The sequence below is a fragment of the Lonchura striata genome, chromosome Z (assembly GCF_046129695.1).
Source record: "Lonchura striata isolate bLonStr1 chromosome Z, bLonStr1.mat, whole genome shotgun sequence".
NCBI classification, from domain to species: domain Eukaryota; kingdom Metazoa; phylum Chordata; class Aves; order Passeriformes; family Estrildidae; genus Lonchura; species Lonchura striata.
This window is the reverse complement of record NC_134642.1, coordinates 38,081,805-38,098,184: the sequence shown is the minus strand read 5'-3', so window position 1 is coordinate 38,098,184 and position 16,380 is coordinate 38,081,805. Positions and strand designations below refer to the sequence as shown.

Here is a 16,380-nt window from a genome sequence, read left to right as displayed (position 1 = left end):
ATCTCCCTTGGTTGTAGCCTTATCTATTCCTCTCCTCATTTGTGTAAATCACAACAGAAATCTACACTGCTGCCACTCAAACAAGGAATGAAGAGAAGTGCTAGACATAAAATAACTAGGAAACAGTATATCATAATATACTGTTATATAATATAGTGTTATATATGTGATGAATGAATATGATTTGTGGTAACAATTGTAACAATATCGATATTTTAGAAAATATTTGTTAAAAAGTAATAGATGAAAAGGATATGCAATTAGTGTCATGAAACAGATGTTCTCAGATGTTCATGAGAGGATAGGATACAGGACATAGTTTGAGATAAGTAAAATCCCAAAACAGAATAGGCCTTGGGATAATTAAAGAATTGGCCTTAAAATGGACAAAACTGGGATGATTCTAGGTATCTATGAAATAATAAGGTTTATTTTTGGAATATAATGCTGGCTGCTATAAGACTTGGGGTGCATGTGCAGCCTGTGGGGTTGTTCAAAGGACAGTGATGATGATGAGAAGCCTTGGCTGGAAGCGACCACCGAAAAGACAAGAAGACCCCTTAGCAGCAGGTGGAGCATGCACTATGCAGGATAGGGACGTAGATTTCAAGAACTGAAAATAAGAGGAGATTTATGGAAAATATTGATGAATATATATTAGCATACAGCATAAAAGCTGTGTTTGGATTCCTTTGTTTCTTGTACGGGAGGCAGGGTGAGAAAAATCCTCCCCATACCCTGATCAATCGGTTTTGCTTATGCTTTTATCTGAACCACTGCCAGATTTCTTTCTGTATCTGCTTGATTATATTTGATTGTATTTTTTTATATAAAATAAAATAAAAAAATTAAAACTGCTGCTAAATCTTAATTTTGTGGTTCATTAAATTAGACATATAAGATCTCATTCATAACAATTTGGTGTCAAAACCTGGGAACTCCAGCCCTGCGGAAGGACCAGCTCTACACCAGTTTTTAGGCAGTCCCAAGGTTAGACCTGACTTCCTTGGAGAAAGAGTTCCAATTACAATAAAGCATAAGCAAAAGGAGCTAGCAATAGGAAGTGCGCATAAAGGTTCCCTTAAGAGTGCCAGCTAAAGGTGAGAGCATCCATAAAACTTCTTTGTGCACGAAGATCCCCATGAGAAAGGAGACTGTGAGTATCATGAGGTGGGGTGAAGGCAGGTGTGTGTTTGCATTAGTGTTTGTGTAGGCACACTTATGACATGACCTCACACTGTGGTAGTCGCAGTCCTGCGTGGGACTTGGCCAGCTAAGAATAGGTGTTTTTATGTTTGTGTGAGTGTTTGAGATGTGACCTAGTCACAAAGTGAGTGTGAACCTCTGAGGGTTGCGATTCTGCAGTCCCCCAAGGGGCTCTTCTGGCTAAGAAGGGAAGTGATTTTTTTGTTGTGTTAAGTGTTTTGACTAGGCATCATAATTCCTGTGAGGGGGTGAGTGGATGTGCTGACCCAGCTGTGCCATGCATATTTAAAAGGTGAGTGAGTGTGGTTTAATATTACCAAAAGTAATAAAAAAGGCTTGCAAAGTGAGAAAGGAGGATTGTGAAGGCTGAACCAAGAAAGAGTGAGAGGCGGGAGCATATTAGGATAAGTGGAATTAGGCGGGAGCAAGTGGCTGACAAGAGATGAGGCAGTATTACAGGTGATTAGACCATGAATGAGGAGTGAGTGAGGATTTCTCAGGTACAAGGAACTCCTAGTTATTTACCTGCCAAAAAAACCCCCAAAACCTACGGCAAGAGTGAGTGGCATCTTGTACCTAAGAGTGAGTGCTCAGCAGGGAGGCTTGCAGAGTTAGTCAGAAACAAGGAGGTTTCTGAATGAGGGGGCAGCAATTCTGTGGGATAGTCCCCTGGGGATGTATTGAAGTTTTAATTGTTGCAACATTTTTTTAAGAGGTTTGCATTAGCTTTTAGAAATTAACCCCAATACTAGATCTTGGGGACATATAATGGACATATTAGATGACTTGGAAAATTTAGAGCAAGAACTACAAAAAGTTGTAGAAAAAAAGTTGCACAAAAAGTTGTAGTGCAGGAACTGTTCGTGTGCAAAGATATGTGTATGAGGGTCAAGCACAGAGGAAGGGAAAAGAGTAGAGAGAGAAATTTTTAAAACAATGAAAAAACACAGAAGGGTATTAACACTGAAGGATCCACAAAAGCATTGAGACATCAGGGTAATCTAAATTCTAACCCTAATGACTTGAGACCCACCTGTTTCTATTGCCATGAGAAGGGACACCTCTGAAAATTTTGCAGGAAAAGGAAGCAAGATAAAAAAGAGGTTTCAGGAGGAGTAGGGGTGTCAGGGGTTCTATTTAATAAAAAGGACTGAAACACCAAAACAGCCCTTGATAAAATTAAGATTTGGTCCTTGCAATAAAGTAATATTTTTAGTAGATACAGGAGCCTCTAGGACTACCATACGAAAGTTACCCCAAGGATGCAAATGAATTCAGGAATGCTCCCAGTAATTGGGAGTTGGGGGAGAACCATTCAAAGTCCCCGTGATTAAAAATGTGTAGGTTGAATCAGATGACATTTTTGGGGTAAATAACTTATTGTTATTACCAGAAATAATTTGTTAAGAAATAATTTATTAAAAAGGGATTTAATAATAGCCCTAGGAATTAGGACAATCCCCCCATTAAAGAAAATTTATAATCTGGAGATTAGTGACACCATATGGTATTCTGGTGAAATAGGAGAATTAAATATTCAGTCCATTATAGTTGAAATATCTTCCCCTGAATACGAGCTGAGAATAACAAATATACAACGCCCTCTTTACAGAGTCCCAGGGGAAGAATTAATACATGACTGCACAGAGGTCATAGAGCTACAAACAAAAATACGTCCAGATTTAAGAGGACTTACAAACTGGAGAAAAATTATTTACAGAAGGATCATCTCGAGTGGTAGATAGGACAAGAAAATCTGGAAATGCTATAACTAGTGGAGAAAAACTTGTAGAAAAGGAATCTGGTCCCCTTAGCCTGTCCTAGGCTTGCATTATTTTGTGTGTTGCTATTAAAGGACCAGGAAGGGACTATTTAAACAGACTTGAAATACACTTTTGGAGTAGTACACACTTCTAGAAAAATTTAGAAAGATAAAGGACTTATAAACACTCAAGGAGAAAGATTAATACACCAGGGATTGGTTATTTTTGCTATGCTTATTGTGATACCCTTGGCAACTGGCCAAAACCATAAAACTGCATGGGACAAAGTTCAAGAAATAGGACGCAATGCAGGAACAACCAATGCAGAAACAAGTGATGAAAAAACAAGCAGTGTAGGAGTAAACAATGAGAAAATAATCTATGCAAAAAAAAGTTCAAATAACTGTGATCCCTGTGACAAAAAAAATCACCCTATGTGGGATCAGGAACAAGATGAAACCTGCGTTAGTGGCACATCCATATGTTAATGCTGCCTGTTATGATTTCAGCAGCTTCATAGATGTGTGTGTTAAAAATAGAAAACTGTACTGGTTAAAGAAAAATTTACAATTCAATAAATGAGCTCCTTATCCTTACAGCAATCAAATTTGTCCTCAATATGAATTTTTTTTTTTTCTTCAAGAAAGCTGAAAATAGAAACAATCCAAGTATAAATATAAGAGGAATTGCATTAAGGGAGAAAATAGATGAAAAACAAAAAGAAACAAAAAAGGATATAAAAAAGATCACAGGGAAAGAATTAGAGGAACTGAATGAGTTGTACAAACAGTTAAAACAATAGTAAAATATTAAGCTATCTTGATAACCTCCCTTGATTGGCTAACAATAAAGTAAAAAGCTGCCTTGAGGGAAAACAGCAGTGGCTCTTTATGACTTTTTAGAAAGCAGAAACACAGAATAAAACACCATACTTTTCCTTAGCAGAGTTAGCAGCCATACAGAAATCAGGGGAAACTCTGAAAGGGGAGGGAAATAGATTCTCCCTAATTGGAGGACTAAAACCCTTAGTCAGACAGACACTGACAGACTCACTGAGAAACAAAAGCACTTTGTGATCATTTTTAAAAATTTTACAAGTATATAAGAATATTTGAAGTCAGAAAACAAATTACTCAGGGGTGTCTTACATGTTAAAAAGTGAACAAAAAGGTGTTGAGAAGTCATACCTCTGGGGGCAACCATATAGCATACAGGCCATTTAAAAGGATCCAGAGTGATTTTATTGAATTACCCAGAGTGGGCAGGTGGAAATATCTATTAGTTATTAATTGACTCAGTAGAAGCATTCCCTGCAGCTCAGGCTACAGATCAAATAGTTGCCAAAATTTTGTTGAAGCATATTATTCCAAGATTTAGATTAGAACTTGAAATGATAAAATAAAATAATTAGGGGTAAAAATTTTTATAGTAATAAATGTGTTTTATGTAGTTTGGCCAAACAAAATGTGTGAGTGTTTAATATATGTTATTTGTTTTGTTTGTCGAAGTAATTGTGTTGTGACAAAGGGAAAATGTGCAATGTGTACCGAAGGCTAGCTAAAAAGTATATTTTATGTCAACCAGATATTTTTATATAAACTACTAATTGTAAGCATTGAATGTAACTATTGTAAGGAGAGGTGGTATTAAAATTGTCACAGGGGATATCCACCATCAGAGTTGTGTCCAGTGCATAAACACACTGATAAATCATACAATAGCGAGCTCAATTGGAACGTACGAACTATAGATGAAAAGCATACCCTTGTAAGATAACAAACCACCAATTCCTGTACCACAACTTGGAAATTTTGTAAATTAAATTTTAACCTTTGCTCAAACACCAGCTTGCCATCAATTTTAGAATTACTGGGGTGAGTAATCCTGTTGTGTTCAGAAGCTGAACAACATTGTGAATAATGAATTCATCATCTCTTGAGACACTGGGATCAGAGACCAATGCTAGCAACAGAGGTCCAGAAAGAAATCAACCACTGGACATGTGATGGGCACAACCTAGGTTGTCATCTGTGGGTTTGTATTGTCTGTACAGTTTAACGCATAGTAGAAAGTAACCAAAATAGAAGAAGGGGAAAATCAACTGCCTTGTTTAACTTGCTTAAATCGCTTATGTGACCAGCTTAAAATAGCATGCTTTTTTAGTGATTTTCTAGGAACACCTTTAAGTAATAGAGATAGAACCTTTAATGCAGCAGTTCAATTAATAGAAGACAAAGACCAACAAGTTTTAGTTGTAATATGCTATGAACAGGCAAGAGAGCAAGTGAGACATTCTATAATAGATAACTGTGTTATCACCGACAGCTGTTGTGGGGAGGAAATCTATGTGCCACACCACAGATTTGTTCCTGGTGCAGGTTAGCATCACAAATGTGTTTATTAGTGGCAAAGATGATTGAGTAATTATCCCTGAAGTCAGAGGAGAAAGCAACCAATAAATTAGATTTTATAACAATTTTTTTTTACTATTGCTTAACTAATTTTTTTAAGTATTTGTCTTATAGAAAAGAGTATTAAAACATTACCTGTAGTAGGCACATCTCCAGAGGCCCTTTTACTTAGTAAGAAAGTAACTGTCAATTAACCCAGGGAAAGGGATAGGACAGTGCCTCGAGACTGTAAGTATCTTGTGCCATCATCATTGCACCCAGGTGGGCTACACAGAAATAGTATCCTGTGCTATAATCATTGTATCCAAGGGGTAAGAGCAGAGATTGGCTCAATAGAAATGGTATCGGCAATGAGGTTCCATGACATAGACTCTGCTACTGAGAAGACTACTATCTTGGCCCTTGGCTGCAACCCAAGGGGCCTTGAGAGAGGTAGAGAGTCAAAACTCCTGAGATACCTGCTCCTAACATGGATCATGATACCCTTTGCATCTAGCAACCCTTGTAATAAATGCTACCAACTCATATGGGATGGCCACAATCTGATAACTGTTTTCTCAGTACATCATACTGTTGATGCTGAATGTTATAACGATAGAAGTTTAGAAATTTCCCATAGAAATGGCTGAGTCTATTGAGTGGGAGTTAATCTAGGATTAGGCGAATGGATGCCTTTTAGCCCAGACTGCCCCACAGAAGGAGAATTCCTTTGTTTCCCAAAAAGAGGAGTGGGGAGATTCAGAACAAAATCATCAGGGTAAGAATAAAGGAAAAAAATCAGAGAGTGTAAAATAATCAATTAAAGCAGCAAGATAGCAACTGGGGTTTGCCAACCTCAGGCAGAAATATTTTTGTAGACTTAATGCAAAAAAAATCAAAACCAAGTTAGGCTTAGCAAGATGTTAAATTTGTGTGGGAATGAAAATAGCTGAAAGATAGCCATGGAGTGGTGAAGGTCTAGCTCCAGAACACTTTTTAAAAGGGAATCACACCCAAATTTCTGAGAAAATAAAACGGTCTAACAAGTAGACTTTAAGTCACCAAGTAGTTAGGTCAGTTTACATAACTTGAGAAGGAAAGAACTATATCAAAGAGGTGGGACATATCCCCTGTAAATCTACATTAATTGTAAATTAAGATAATAAAAGTAAGACCTGGTGGCCAAATAAAACCAATGGGTATTGGAGAATAACAAAGAGAAATTATTACAAGTGAGACAATCAAATTAATCTATGCTGGTATAATAGTTCTAGAGTTAACACTTACCACTCTATAGAAAATGTAGAACCCTATTCAAATCAACCAGACAATATAACTAGAACGTAGAAGGCCCTGATAGGATATACTGGATTTGTGAACAGTGAGTGTATAGTAAGTTACCCCAGAGGTGGAAGGGAACGTGCATTTTAGGGGTTATCCAACCCTCCTTCTTCACCCTGCCGTGGTCCAAGGGAAATCTGCTTGAGGATGCCCCTCTTGATAAAGCCATGAACAATAACAAGACAAACCTAAACCTTTTGATAAGGGGCAGCTATAAACAGAGCAAAATTAAATAGCCCATAGAAAGGACCATAGACTTCTATGATCTGACTACTTGGGATCAAAACAGAACCTGAGAATGTAGAACTCCGAACTATCTTTTAAATTGACTGATAAAACTGCAAGTGGGAGTAGAAATTATTTTAAACAAATCAGGAACTCAACAAAACACACACATGCTACCAGCAATATATCAAAATAGATTAGTTTTAGACTATCTAAAACAGAAGAAGAGTTTGTGAAAAACATGATGCGTCAAAATGCTGTCTCACAATAGGTAACAATGGAAAAGTGTTAATCAAAAGTACCAACAGCTTCTTTAGGGAAGTCTAGTAGTTTATGCTAGCTGAACTCATTAATGGAATTGCTGCCTATACCATATGTTATCTCCTGCATTATGCAAATAAAAATACCATATATCACATTTATCAAAAAGAGAAACAAATGAGAAAAACTGGATTTTTGAGGATGCGGAAGATACCAAGATTCAGTCTTTTAATGAAAAGCACCAATCAATATGATCAAAAGAGAAAATGGGAGAAATGATGATAAATGAATAAGATTAGTTTGTAACTATTGTATACAATTACACAATCACAATACAATTGTAACTATATAGGTATTTTAGAAAATATTTGTTAAAATGTAATAGAGAAGGCTATGTAACTCATGTAACTCATATAGAATGTAGTTTGAGATAAGTAAAATCCCAAAACAGAATAGGCCTTGGGATAATTAAAGAATTGGCCTTAAAATGGACAAAACTGGGATGATTCTAGGTATCTATGAAATAATAAGGTTTATTTTTGGAATATAATGCTGGCTGCTATAACACAAGACTTGGGGTGCATGTGCAGCCTGTGGGGTTGTTCAAAGGACAGTGATGATGATGAGAAGCCTTGGCTGGAAGCGACCACCGAAAAGACAAGAAGACCCCTTAGCAGCAGGTGGAGCATGCACTATGCAGGACAGGGATGTAGATTTCAAGAACTGAAAATAAGAGGAGATTTATGGAAAATATTGATGAATATATATTAGCATACAACTAATATATATTTGTTTCTTGTACAGGAGGCAGGGTGAGAAAAATCCTCCCCATACCCCGATCAATCGGTTTTGCTTATGCTTTTATCTGAACCACTGCCAGATTTCTTTCTGTATCTGCTTGATTATATTTGATTGTATTATTTTATATAAAATTGCTGCTCAATTAAAATTGCTGCTAAATCTTAATTTTGTGTTTTATTAAATTAGAAATATAAGACCTCATTCATAACATATATAGAGGGAGAAAACTTACTTATAAGTACTTGTACTTACTTACATTTTAACATACATAAGTAATAATTACAGGGAGTTTGCGGTAATTTGGTATTACTTAGGTAAAGCAGATGATGATTAGAGATGACACAAGGCACGTGAAGTAGGGCTTTTCCTGAGGAGAAGATTAGAAGACACAGGAAACTATTTTTTCTTTCTTATATTAGGATGAAATAGTATGATCGTACCCAATTACCTTATCTAGACAAAAAAACATCCTTTATATTGTTACTTAAAATAAAGGGGCCACATGAAGATTCTAGCTTCAAACTTTACCACTGAACCTGTTTAATTAAACAAGATTGTTTAGTTATGGCTTCAATTTAAATAAATATACAATTTATATATTAATGTTTTAAAGATTAATCGTTATTCTTAACTTAAAATACATACCTTCTATTTTTTGCCATTTTTATTCTATATTCACAAGATCGTGATTCACCTACCTTTCATAAGGTAGGTAGAATTTGCCCTGTAATCACTGAAGTGAATTGTTCTTTATTTTCTCTTTGCATTATGATTAAGTAAAAAGAATCTTTTAGAAGAAAACCTACTCTTTTTGGAGTGGCTTTGTTGAACTCTCATGATTTACCAGCTAATGTTTCGGGGTGAAGAAAGAGCAACAGCAGCAATCCAATTTTTGAAAGAGGCTGGGAGCAGATGTAGATTTGGCTACAAGTTATCTCTGCTTTTCCAAAGACCATGTCCTCTTTTGTCCAAGAAGGAAGGGTCACACTACACAGCAGCATCCAAAATGTTAAAATATTAATCAAACAGATGATCTGTTGTTGAATTCTAAATCCTCTGTTTTTTATATAATGATTGCCCCTGATAGTTCTTGCTCCAGTTAGAGGACTGAAAGTTTTCAGAAATTATCAGTGCCAAGTTCATTGACTCTTTTTATGGACCAGTACATACTTGCTCACAGGGTGTTATGTATCACATGTTCACCAGAAGTGGAAATCTGACAATTTAAAAGCACTGTTAATATGGAATGACTTTGCCCTGAGGGAACAATGAATTTGGAAAAAGAATTACCATGCCAAAGATCTTGGGTTACCTCAGGTTGTAAGAGGTTTGAAATTCAGGAGATTAGAAAATTTCTTAAGACAAGGAAGATTAATAGTATCAGATGTAACAAGTATGCTGAATGATATATTTTCAGAGATCATTATCTGTAAATCTAGAGGGATCATAATGATAATCTAATCTATTATATACAACGGCAATAGGACTCAACCTAAATGCAATCCTGAACGGCAGAGATATTTTAACGTTTATTCTGAATGTTCATTCGTTCTCATTTTTAATTCACTAATTTAGAGTGCAGCAGGAGAAAAGAATAACTGCCTGCTTGGTCATATGCTGCTTCTAGGTGTGGGTTACCTGCAGTACAGGAAGGGTCAGGCAGAGCCACAGCTGCACTTGGCAGGTACATGCTGCAAGCAGGGCAATTACCGGTGGCTCTACTGGAAGTTAAAAAGTTTTAGGGCTAAAATGTGGTTACAAATATAGCCTGATGGATATGAAAGTTTTTTAACAAGTAAGTTTTTAGAAGAATTCATATTAAGTTCATATTAAATAGAACCAGTACCAACCTGTATCTATGATCAATAAAGCAAGGTCTCAGAGCAAGGTCATCACCTCTTCAGTGCCACCAGGCAATATAAAAGGTAGGAAGTCCAACAGAAACCTTCCTTCTCTCATTATTTAGCTTGTAAAAAACTGTGCACCCTTGACTTCATAATGTTTAATTAAATTAATCCACAATGATAACTTTGGGTAAGAGTGAGGATTTCAGAATAGGTACAGCTGACCAATTAATAAATTATATTAAAATAATGTGGGCTAACTCTTCAAAAAAAATGAAGATCAATCTCAAGACTGATCAATTAAGTTTAGCCTAACTACCCATACAGCCTAAGTAGAGGCTCACAGAAGACTGAAAAAAGATTTTTAATTCAGAGCTAGTCTAAGGAGAAATCTGATAGCAATCACAGATAAACAAGAGCAGAGACCAAACAAGGCATCCCCCTAAAACTGTAGGAGAACAGTCTGGAAAAGTTCAGTGAGAAAGTCTTTGTAAACAAAGTTGTTAGAGCATTAGATTAGTCCAATTTATGACTACAACCAAAAACTTAGGGTATAGTCTGAGGTGCGCTTTGATCTTACCTTGTGAAGCGACCTCTCTGAAAGGCAGCTGTACTGAAGAAATAAATGGAAAACAAAAGTGGTGCTGAAGCCACAGAAAACTAAGGTTTTCTGGGAGGAATAGAAAAGTTCGAAAGAAGGGTATTACATAGCAACAGTTTGCGACAAAACTCTGAAAAAACCTGCCGGAAGAATAAGAAGTGCATTGATATGTACAGGTGGGTATGTAAATATATAAAACATAGAGAGTTTGCAAATTTGTAAATTTGAGTGTCTTGAAATACCAGAATATTCGTTTCAAACAAAACAAATGGAAGCGTGGTAGGGACAGGCTAGTGTTCTTTGAGTCCATAATTAACTTGTGTCTGATTTTGGAGAAGAAAGCCACCTGGGAGGATAGAGGTTTCAACTCAAATAGTGATACAGCTGAATGAAGTGGCTGAACTCCATTTGCTTCACGTTTGCCATAAGGATTGTGTGGAAGTCAAACTTCCACAATCTCTAAATGAAGGCCAGATCTTTCAAAAGCCCCATTTGTCCCCTGTTTCTGATAACTGAAAAATTATGACAATACAATGTAAATAGCTGAAAAACTTTAATGCCCATCTGAAAAATAAAGATGAAAATTCTGAGACTGACTTATCCTACTCAACTCAGTGAAAACCTCACTGGAAAACCTTCCTTTTCAAAGCATCACACCTTTGACATAAAAATTTAGTCTGGCAGGTTTCCAGACTGATTTTAACAGCAACAAAATACTAGGATTACCTATCAGTCTTTTTTGCTCCTTGCTGGCTTTATGCTAACTGCATTTCTCCACTTTTTTTTTCCCTCCACGGTCTGTGTGCTTGAAGTCATTGTGGGGATTTACGTTAGTCCTTGTGCAGGGTTTTAACTAGGCTGCACTTTGTCACAGAGACTGACGAGTGTTCACGCTGCAGACTTGCTGTGGATGCTTGGAGCTGCGAAACGCGCACGTGGTAAATGGCTGCTTTCCCTACGCGGGCGTGCAAGCATTACTTGCCTGGGCAATCCATCTGCCTGCCTTGGGAGAGTGCCTAGTGCAGCTCGACAAAAGCAAGCTAAGTCTCAAAAGAAAAGACTGATAGCTGCAGCAGAGCGTTTCTGCAGCTGAAATCTTACGCTGGTAACACAGACACAGAATGCGCACAACTGTCTGGCAGGCTGCTGCGCTCTCTAGAGGGAACTCATAGCAAGGGAAACTGTATTCATTCCCAGGGTATTAATGCATTCCCAGGTGACTGTTAGAATAGTGAAAATGTTACAGATGTTGATGGTACGGTGTTTCAATAAAATACAGGGAAAATTGGCTAAAGAGATGATCTTTGGATCAAAGCACATCATTTTCTTTACTACTTGCCAGCTCATTTACCAGCCTTTCTCTCCATTCTCTCTAAGACCCATTTCTCTTCAGCCTTTCAGTGCCAGTCTATGCCAATACCAACACATTCGGAAGATAATAACACAAAACAGAATCTGATAACTAGTGAATATATGTGCAGACATAAGAGAGTGTAACACAGAAGAATAACATTATTACTAGGGAACATCAGATGGTGGAAGATATGATGGCAGTTATAGGAGTTCCAGGAGGATGTTTTCATTAATGAATAACAAAAAAAGGTATATTTAGGAAACATAAAATATAAATCTATATAATATATTGATATATTATGAGATTAGTACTACCAAGTGGATTAAAAAGGCTTTGAAATAATAAATACAGTCCAACTGTCACTTAAAAAAAAAACGTACAGAAGGAGTGGCATTTCTGTGTCCACAGCTTATATCAGTATTTAAAAAGAGAGATCATTGACTTACAAATAAAAATATTTCTTTTTTCCTTTCACAGAATGTGAGCAATATGATATTTATTATACTATATTAAGCTGAACTGATTTTACCTATTTCTGTAAGTTTTAAATTTCTGCTAACAGAACTACAGTCTACTCTGTCCTTCATACAACACCAAACCCTTTACAGGAAGGTAAACATACAGTAGGAACAGATTTAACTGCAGTACTTACTTTTGCCTGGTAATGAAATGTATGTTGACCCATGCCAGCTCATGAATGCTTCCTGAAAAAGGACTTGAAAATCCAGCATTTCAAAGTGTTTCTCATACATTTAAAGAAGGAAAAAATCCAGAAAGAAAGAGGGGGAAAGACCGAAAAGAAAGAAAAACAAAGAAAAAGCCTGTAAGCTTTAGAGCTCTGACTGCAAAATATTCAGTCTGGCAGCTCTGGGAGAAATACAACTCTGTGTACTTGTACATGCTCACCCCATTAGAGGAGGAGTCAGTTTTGCAACACTTATGTTCCTTGCTTCAGCCAAAACAGTGATTCTCTTTAGTGCAAGCAATGTCTGTAGTGTGATGGCTGTAAAGGTGAGAAGTGTACTCTGGAGTGCAGGAATGCAGCAGCAGAAAAAGAATAATTGGGAGCATCAGCTACATACTCTACAGTTTGTTATGATTCCTTTTGAATGCTTATTGCCCATGATTTTTTTTTTTCTGAGGGAAACCTAATACCCCTTCAACATAAACTGCTTCCATAATGGTTTTTGTGTACCAGTAGTTAATGTTTTATATTTTAGAATAGCAGATTTGGTTTTTTTACAACAGAGTGAAAGGTGTTGGCTTTACATCAAAAAGCTGATTAAACAGAAGGAAAAAAAGTATTTTTTTTAGTTTTGAGAGCTATTATGCAATTAAGCTGTGAATTTTACTAACATAATTATTCAGTAGTCATCTAGCTCTACTTAACTAAAAACATTTTTACATATTCTTATAAATGCTTCTACTGAAACATATTTTTATATTCTCTGTATTCAAGCCAGTGAACCAAATATAAAATGAAATGTGTGTATGTGTAGTGAAGATTCATTTAAAGAAGAAGACTGATCAAGATGTCTCTTTTTCATAGTGAAAAGGGATTTCAGGGGTGTGGATGCTATGTTGTTACTTGAGTCAAGTCTCTCCAATCAAAGTCAGAATTGCTCATGTCTTTCAAGTCTCTCCAATCAAAGTCAGAATTGCTCATGTCTTGTGACCAAATGGACATTCTGCAGACTATTCAAAACAATTGGTAATCATAGGAACAGTGTCTTGTCAAACATCTGTGTTCCTTGAAAAATATTTTCAGGTCAGGAGTATGTGCCTTGTGACCTATCAACACAGAAATTATAAAACTTCAGGTGTGCTCCTTGAGTGGAGTTTGGCTGTGCTAAGCACTAGCTGCTGCTCAGAAGATCAGTGTCAGACTGCACCTCACTTGCACCATTCCCATCATGTGTGCTGTGTTATCCATTTGACTCCATGGTCAGACAGCATAGGAAGCTCAGCTGGTACTGGAAGACAATTCCTTTTTTTTTTCCCTTCTTATTTGTAAACCTCTGAACAGGCTTACTGAGATCAAACAAATGCTAGAAACAGAATGTATAGGTGACAGAAAACACTCAGCTGATGGTATCCCTGAAATTTATCACATGCCCATAGCATTCAGCCAACTCTGAGCAAAATCTACCAGTGACTCCCTGAGTTGAAAGGGATAAAATTGCTCCTGATAATCAGGGAATAGTTGCTTGATCAGATGTTATCACCTTAAAAATAAGAAAAGGAACACAAAGTAGAATCTAATACATATTTAACCAGTTATGTAGCAGTTGTCTTCTTTCTGCATCTGCTTGACTCTGCTAAACACAAGCAGATCAAAACAAGGAAGAGAGAATGAGAAAGCTAAGATTTGTATAGGGAGGAATTTTTAAAATGAAGATGAATGAAGCAGTATTACTATTACTGTCTAAATTTCTATAAGAGAAGGATAAATTGTTAAGGTCTGCATGTAGAGTTCTGCCTATAATCAAAACAGGATTTATAGCCCTCGAATATGAATGATGGGGAAAACGGAACAAAAAGTAAAACACTAATGGGTTAGTAGTGAAAGATGAGGGGTAATAGTGAAGTACTAACACTGGGATCAGTAAAAACGATAACTTAAGACATTTATACCTGTGCTATCCAGGTCATAGCCAGCTGACGTAATGCAGCCCTGGTAACTGTGGCAGCAGGCAGGCAGATAGCTCTTAAATATTTCCCCATGATTTTGAATTAGCTTTTTCAGCTTTTAATGAACATTGTGTCCCTGCGGCTACACTGCTAGCAATATTTTAGCCAGTCAGGCAAGTCAATACAAGCACACTCAGTCTCTGATGGAATACTACCAAGAAAAGGCAACTCTGATCCTAGGAGCACTGGATTAAGGTGACTATTTTAAGGTAGTAGTAAAATCCCACATGCACAAAAGACAGGTCACTTACATTCAAAACAGTCTTTCAAATCTCTTGTTTACTCAGAAGAAAAGGAAGGTCACACAGATGATGTAAAGGCTGTAAAGCCTAGCTATTAAAAGGTGACTGACAGAACTTGGCTGGGTTAGTGTGACAAAGTAAATGTTGAGACAGAAAATGAAACAGGCACTTACTTGTCCCTATAAAGGTAATGTATGTCTATAAATATGAAAGAGAGTAAGCACTGGAAAAGTGCAATAGCAGTTTAGGCTAATGAACAATGCTGGAGCAAAAAGAGCAGGTAGAAACAGAGCACACATAAAAACAGACAGTAAAAGGATACTAACCACTGGGGCATGAAAAATTGAAGCAGACTTTCAGAAGGGTAAAAAAAAGCACAACTACTTCTGGAATAGATCTTGGCCAGTCTCTGAGGGTATTATCAGCTTGACTCATCCCATCTTATACAATTTACTGGTGTATCAATTTCAGAAATCTGGTTTAAGTTAGGATTTTAAGTTGCTCAATCATCAACAGAGGAAAATTCCTCTGTGGCTAATCTAGAAGCATAGCAATTTTTTTTCTAGAGATTGATTAATTAAGAAGAGTTTGTAGGCTTGGAATTTGTTAAAATAACCTACTAAATTATAAAAAAAAAAAGTTCGTAACACCTATAGGTCATTTAAGAAAAGCAAGATTTAGTAAATTAAGAGTGCAAGGGCCTAACTTCATTTTCAATGTAATGACATTTGTACCAGTATAACTGCAATAACCTGAAGTTATTCTGCATTGGAGCTCCATCAGAGTTCTGACATTTAGGCAGACCAGGAAGCACATAGGATCAGAAGAAAGGCAGGAAAGACAATAAAACTTGGAAGAACCAGTCAAAGAAATCAATAAGGTTTCAGGAAAAAACTTTACAGATGGGAAAAATGTGAAAAGGAGCATGCCAGGTAGTGAGGGGCATTTACTTCAGAGGAGTACAGAGAGAAGACTGCAGTCTGTTTTTAGTTCTCCTACAGCCCTTACCTATCAAAAACTCAGCCTTCCTTAGAGAGTCACTGTTGAAGGGTTGTGGCAGTTTGCCACTGCCATTCCTCACCCCCTCAGCAATTCAAGGAAAAAAAAGGGCAGCAGAGGAAATCAAACAGGAAAACAGAGCAACCCTCTGTTTTTAAATGTAGAAATACTCTAAGAAACAAAATAAGAAGCTATGGAACAACAGAGGGAACAATATTTTTTCTGCTGCTGTCTGCTTTCTCAACAATAACCTCCTCTGAAGATCAGCTGCCAAAACCATCTGATGTGTCTTTCTCTAAAGACAAAATGTACTTTCAAGACATCTGTTATACAAGAAAAGACATGGCAGGTGCCATGGCTGCTCAATTCCTCTCAGACAAGCAGTGTGCCTCTAAAGTCCTGGCCTTCTCAACATGTAGAAAGCTCACCCGAGAAATACAGCTAGGAACCCAGAGGACCGGGACGTCCCTAGCACAATGGTGATCATCCTTTTGCCACTGCTGCAGCCAATGCTATCTGAGAAAGGCCTAATGATGGTTCTTGTTTACCCAGAACTGCTCCTAGGCCAGCAAGTCCAGAACACTCTGCATGTATTTCATGTTATCAAAAATATATTCCTTGTTCCTGGAGTTTTGGTCATAGCCACAAAGCACTGATGCTGG

General features: G+C 37.0%; 1 protein-coding gene across 2 annotated transcripts in view; it reads right to left on the bottom strand.

Moving 5' to 3' along the window:
- The window catches only part of PRLR (prolactin receptor), a 153,801-nt gene that overhangs the window by 75,288 nt on the left and 62,133 nt on the right, over positions 1-16,380 (bottom strand). Inside the window, exon 1 of one of the 2 annotated variants that reach the window (XM_021551884.3) lies at positions 12,439-14,857. The exons of the other annotated variant lie outside the window; for it this stretch is intronic. The gene's annotated coding sequence lies outside the window, so the exon portion shown is untranslated. Of the gene's footprint in view, positions 1-12,438; positions 14,858-16,380 lie in introns of those variants that run through there. 2 annotated transcript variants of the gene reach the window in all.